Raw genomic sequence first — 6,627 nt, forward strand, 5'->3', positions numbered from 1 at the left:
TGGTATCTTCCTCTCAGAGTTTACAAACCAATGAGAAAGACAAAGAATAGTCAATATAACTAATATATAAATATAAATTTTCAAACTGTAAACATTTCCGTGGGAGAAATTTCAGTGACAGAAAAGTGGGGCCTTAACACAAATGAGAGTATTAGAAAGTAGTGCTGATCAGGTATTTCTTGAACTGAAACTGAAGGGATGGAAAGGAGTTAGTCATTGAAAACAGGAAGTAAAAGAGCTTCAGGAAGAGAGAGCCATCTGTACAAATAGATGTCCCCATTGTGGATTATAGCTGGGCATCTCTGAAACATTAAAGATGTCCAGGCTGATAGGGACATGGTAGTCAAGGAACGAGGAGATAAGGTTGAAGAGGTAAGCAGGGAGTCTGTAGTTTATTATAAAGGATTTAGATTTTTTTTCCCTAAGTACAAAGTAAGCCTTCGGAAAATGTTTTAAGTTGGGAAGTGACATAACCAGATTCACACATCCAGATATAAAGATGTAGATATGTACACATACATACATATATTAAATTTTTAATCGCTATACTTGTTCTTTGGAAATGGATTGGAGATAGACAACTATGGAAGCAGAGAGGTCTTTTGGGAAACTATTCTAGAAGTTCTGCTGAGAGATCATGGGCACTTGGGCAAGGATGGTGGCAGCAGGGATGGGAGGAATAGACCAAATTCAATAGATATTTTGGAGGCAAAAATTAAAGAAATTTCTGAGAGATTGGATGTGGAAGATGAGGGACAGAAAGGAAACAAGGGACACTGTATCTTTCATCCACTTGGATCAGAAGAGATTGAGTGACTATGAGGCTGAGACTTAAAAATTTAAAAAGAAGGATGTAGAGTTTGGAGTTGCAGAAGGAAAAGCAGCTGTCCTTTAGCAAAAGAATTGTTCTCCTAATGTCTGCATTAAATACAAGGTGAAAATCAGTAACAAGAGCCTTCTTAGTTTGAATTTGCACCTTAGCACCCAAGTTTGCAGTTCCTTCAGCCACTCTTAATGATTTAAAGAAACGGGAATTCCCTGGTGGTCCAGTGGTTAGGACTCGGCACTTTCACTGCCAGGCCCAGGTTCAATCTCTGGTTGGGGAACTAACATCTCGCAAGCCACGGGGTGCAGCCAAAACCCTAAAAAAATTTTTTAAAAAAAGAACATTTACACAACTCTGATATCAAGAGTCATGGCTACCCAAAAGGTAAGGAAGTGCTTATAAAAGGTTGGGGACAAAAAAAAAAGGATGGGGACATGTCAAAAGAACAAATGAGGCTCTGCACCAAGTGTGCCCTTTCTTTTTTTGTTTAAGTTAGAGTTGATATGGTTAACATAATATGGGTTCCCAAGGATGCCCACATCCTAATCCCTGTGAATATGTTGCTTTACATGATAAAAGTGATTTTTCAGATGTGATTAAGTTAAGCATCTTGACAGTGGGAGATTATCCTGGATTATGCATGTGGGCCCAACGTAATCACAAAGGCTTTTTAAGAGGGAGGCAGGAGGGTCAGGATCAGAGAGGAGATATGACAACAGAGACAGAGGTAGGACTGATGCAGGGCCACAAGCCAAGGAATGTGGTCAGCCTTTAGAAGCTAGAAAAGACAATAAAACCAATTCTCCCCAAGAGCATCCAGAAGGAACGCAAGCCTCCCGATGACTTGATTTTAGCCCAAGATTAATTTTTGGACATCTGACCTCCAGAACTGTAAGAGAATAAATGTGTGTTGCTTTAAGCCACTGAGTTTGGGATACTTTGTTACAGAAGCAATAGGAAAGAAAGCAGTTAGCTTTCTGGCACATGACTGAAAGCCTCCTAATCCTACGAACAATTCAAAACCAGTTATGCAGTAAGGAGATCGACCTCCTGGACAGATCCCCAAGCTCACGAAAAAATACAGAGCCTCTGGAGTGAGGTTATTAAAAATGTGATTGCAGTTTCAAATTTGATTTTTAAATGGAATCAAGATTGACTTTTGATGGTATAGTTATTTTGAGTATATTTGACCACCATAGAACAACTGTTCATCCAAACAAAATAAAGGTGCTCCTATTGGAACAAATATAGATTTCCTGCAGATCTTGTTAAATATCTACATTGATAATCACCACAAAGTCGAAAAAGTACAGAAGAAAACTCCTATAGGGGCATTTACTAAAAATGTTAAGTTGATTAGAGGAATGTTTTAAGAGTATGAGGTCAATCAAGAATGTAAACTTTATAATGAATGACCTCAAGGTTGACTTTTAGTTTTCTTTTATGTTGACCTGTCCTTCAAAGGAAAGTGAGACAATTTTTTCAAGTAGAAAGAGGCAAGTGTTGGGAATATTGGGAAACAGTCTTCTAATAGAAGGAACATGAAGGGAAAAGTCAGTCGTGTATCCATGGCTTGAAGGGAAAAGAGAGTAAATTAGAGAGAAAAGGACTGGAGTTATGCACCTCACAACCCTGCCCATGAGTCCTCTGCTTGGCCATCTGTCCCCTTCTTCATCTCTTATCTCAAATTTAATGTGGAAAATAAGAAAAAAAGACCAAGAGGTAAAGAAGAAAAAAATAGCATGATGGAAGGATAATTCTATTTATTTTCAGCCACTTCAATTTGGACAAGGCTGCCCTACCAAAGCACTCAATTGGTTGAAGGGAAAAAGTGAACAAAGGAAAAATCAAAAGGACAGTAGAAGCATAAAAGATCAATTAACTTCCTCATACAGTCTAGAAACAATGAATCTCAAAGGAATAATCCAGAAATATTCTTTTATTTGTTCATTTAGTAGTATGTCCAGTTGTTACTATCCCAGATGCTGGGGACATGGGGAGGGGGAAGGTTGAGATTAGGGAGTAGACAAGCTAACCCTTCCCTGTGGGAACAGACCTGATCATTCTTATTCACTGTTGCATACCCAGCACTGAGACATAACAGGTGCTCAATAAACATGTGCTAAATGAAGAAGAAATACAGTGAAGTGAAGGCTAGCCATTCTTACGGAGAAAAGACAGAAAATGAAAGAGCTGATACAACACATGATACTAATCAAATCAATGATACAGGTAATATTTATCTTGGGGTAAGAGAGCAGAGAATTTTGTTGTTTCACACCTGAAATAGCAGTGTTTAGTAGTCATTCCCCTACAATACATGTTAACCTAGCAGTTCTCACTGTAGTGGGAGCATTGCTGGTATGTCAGTGCCTAAAACGGCACTGTCCAATACAGTAGCCATTAGTCACAGATGGATATTCAGATTTAAACTAATTAACATTTAACTTAATTTAAAATTCTGTTACTCATTTGCATTAGCCACAGTTCAATAGCCACAGGAGCCTAGTGGCTACTATCATCATAGAAAATTCGATTGTACAGCTCTCTTCCACACCATGCTACATTAAAACATAAAAGTAGCCAGAATTTTATAAATGAGAGAAATAAGACATGGTGCATACATACACACACACACACACACACACACACACACACACACACACACACAGCTAAATCGTTCCATATCAACTCAGCATCTAGAGGAGGCAAATCAACTTTGTTTCTGATAAATCTCACTTCCTCCCAAATACAGCTGAACCTTGAACAACCCAGGTTTGAACTGCATGGGTCTACTTATATACAGATTTTTTTCAATAAATATATTGGAAAATTTCTTGGAGATTTGAGAAAATTTGAAAAAAATTCATAGACAAACTATATAGCCTAAAATATCAAAAAATTAAGTATGTCACAAATGCATAAAATATATGTAGGAACTAGCCTATTTTATCACTTACTGCCATAAAATATACACATATCCATTATTAAAAAGTTAAAATTTATCAAAACTTATGCACATAAACACTTACAGATTATTAATTCATTAGTGTATGTGCTAGGCTACCATGAAGCAACTGTGTAAATTACTAGGCTACCATAAAGCAATCATATAGCTGCTTCTTTGTTATCAATGCAAGAATCATTATACCTGTAAATGAATATGAATTTCTTTTTCACATTATTTTCTTTTCTTTTTTTTTTTTTTTTTTGGTCGTGCCACACAGCATGCCTAATCAGTTCCCGGACCAGGGATCAAAAAAGTGCCCCTTGCAGTGGAAGCTCAGAGTCCTGATCACTCGACCACCAGGGAATTCCAATTTATTTCATTTCTGATGTCTAGCGTTAGTAGTACATATAACATCTACAGTTTTTTGTATCATTTAAGACAATAATGGGGGCTAAAGTCGACAAGATGCTAGCAGGGGGCATGAGAGTGGTTCAGTCCTGACATGGCATGGGGCTCAGAGGCTCTGCTCTTCTCCCCACCCCCTGTGATGCTTCCCCTGGCGTGGCAGGCCCTTCCCTTTTCAGGGACCCCTCCTCACCCAGTAACATTCACTTTCCTCTCTTCACAGAGATTTCCTGATTCTCTGAGGATTCATAGACTTCACAGCTGATGAGGTGGACCTGATTTCAGCCCTGACTTGGAAGATCATGCTGAAGACGACACTCATCTCCTCCCCCATGGACACTGTGACAGAGGCTGACATGGCCATCGCAATGGATCTAATGGGCGGTATCGGTTTCATTCACCACAACTGCACTCCAGAGTTCCAGGCCAATGAGGTCCGGAAGGTCAAGAAGTTTGAACAGGGCTTCATCACAGACCCTGTGGTGCTGAGTCCCTCACACACCGTGGGCGAGGCACTGGAGGCCAAGATCCAGGATGGCTTCTCCGGCATCTCCATCACTGAGACGGGCACCATGAGCAGCAAGCTGGTGGGCGTCGTCACCTCCCAAGACATCGACTCCCTCACCGAGAAGGACCACACACCCTCCTCAGTGAGGTGATGACACTCTGGAATGAGCTGGTGGTGGCTCTAGTGGGTATGACACTGAAAGAGGCAAATGAGATCCTGCAGCACATCAAGAAAGGGAAGCTTCCCATTGTCAATGATCAAGACGAGCTAGTGGCCATCATTGTCCGCACTGACCTGAAGAAGAACCAGGACTACCCTCTGGCCTCCAAGGATTCCCACAAGCAGCTGCTGTGTGGGGCGGCCATGGGCACCCATGAGGATGACAAATACCACCTGGACCTGCTCACCCAGGAGAGTGCTGATGTCATAGTGCTGAACTCATCCCAAGGAAACGCTGTGTATCAGATCGCCATGGTGAACCACATCAAGGGGTACCACCACACGGTACCCCCACCTCCAGGTGACTGGGAGAAATGTGGTGACAGCAGCTCAGGCCAAGAACCTGATTGATGCTGGTGTGGACGGGCTGCGTGTGGGCATGGGCTGCGGCTCCATCTGCATCAACCAAGAAGAAGTGATGGCCTGTCGTCAGCCCCAGGGCACTGCCATGTACAAGGTGGCTGAGTACACCCGGCGCTTCGGGGTGCCAGTCATAGCCAATGGTGCCATCCAGACCGTGGGGCCTGTGGTCAAGGCCCTGGCCCCTGGAGCTTCCACAGTGATGACGGGCTCCCTGCTCACCACCACCACGGAGGCCCCTGGAGAGTACTTCTTCTCGGATGGTGTGAGGCTCAAGAAGTACCGGGGCATAGGCTCGCTGGACGCCATGGAGAAGATCAGCAGCAGCCAGAAGCTCTACTTCAGCGAGGGAGATAAGGTGAAGATCATGCAGGGCGTCGCGGGCTCCATCCAGGACAAAGGCTCCATTCAGAAGTTCGTGCCCTACCTCATAGTGGGATCCAGCATGGCTGCCACGAGTTTGGTGCCCGTAGCCTGTCTGTCCTGAGGTCCATGATGTACTCAGGAGAGCTCAAGTTTGAGAAGCAGACCATGTCAGCTCAGATGAAGGGTGGTGTCCACGGCCTGCACTCTTACGAGAAGCGGCTGTACTGAGGACGGTGGTGGAGGCCAAGGTGGCAGAGGGTTTGGGTCCCAGGGTCCCTCTTTGGGCATAGCCTCCCTCCATAACTCCCTCCATAACAGAGTGCAAATCGTCCACAGATTTGCACTACTGGTTCCCCAGCTCCTTTCCAGGGAGAGAGGAGGGGAGGCCCTGAGGCTCTGAGGCCCCTCCCTGGGCTTCCACCACAGGTTCAGGACTGCTCCCAGGCCGGGCTGCCCTGGGAGCCCCCCCAGGTTCCCCCTTCTTCAGTTCCCCTGAGCCCAGCCAGCCTGGGCTCTCAAGCCCTCCCCCTGCCTCAGGTCTTTCTCACTGCAGCCTGCTCCGGCCTGGCTCCTACCCCTGGGACAGGTGGCCCCCTGGCTTCTCCTGTAGGGCACCTCCCTCCCTAGCCCCACCCCAGAAATGGTGCTCTCCTGGCCCTGCCTCTGGCCCCTTCCTGGGCTGCTGCCCCCTCAGCCATGTGGCACTTCTGGGCTCCTGACCTAGGCCAGAGGGAGGTCTCTGCCCCCTTCCCCTGGCCCTGGACTATCCAGGCCCTGCTCCTCAGGCCGCCCCATCCCTGGCCTTGGGGAGGAGGCTGCCCGTCATTCCTGATTCACCCCCGTGCCCAAGTGTACCGTTCCTGCCCTCTCCTCTCAGCTGCAGTTGAAGGCTTTAACTTTGCACACTTTGGGGTCACAGTTGCATCATTGTATGTTAAATAATCTGAATAAATCAAGAGGTTTCAATGCCTCCGCAAAAAAAAATAATAATAA

At 44.8% G+C, this 6,627-nt stretch overlaps 1 pseudogene across 1 annotated transcript; it reads left to right on the forward strand.

Annotated features, from left to right (window-relative positions):
- The first annotated feature begins 336 nt into the window (after positions 1 to 336).
- LOC307053789 (inosine-5'-monophosphate dehydrogenase 1-like) lies at positions 337 to 5,862 on the forward strand (annotated as a pseudogene). The gene is made up of 3 exons: positions 337 to 372; positions 3,582 to 3,601; positions 4,405 to 5,862. The product of its transcript is annotated as an inosine-5'-monophosphate dehydrogenase 1-like (transcript).
- The last annotated feature ends 765 nt before the right edge of the window (positions 5,863 to 6,627 follow it).

This window comes from Hyperoodon ampullatus (assembly GCF_949752795.1).
Source record: "Hyperoodon ampullatus genome assembly, chromosome: 5".
NCBI classification, from domain to species: Eukaryota; Metazoa; Chordata; class Mammalia; order Artiodactyla; family Ziphiidae; genus Hyperoodon; species Hyperoodon ampullatus.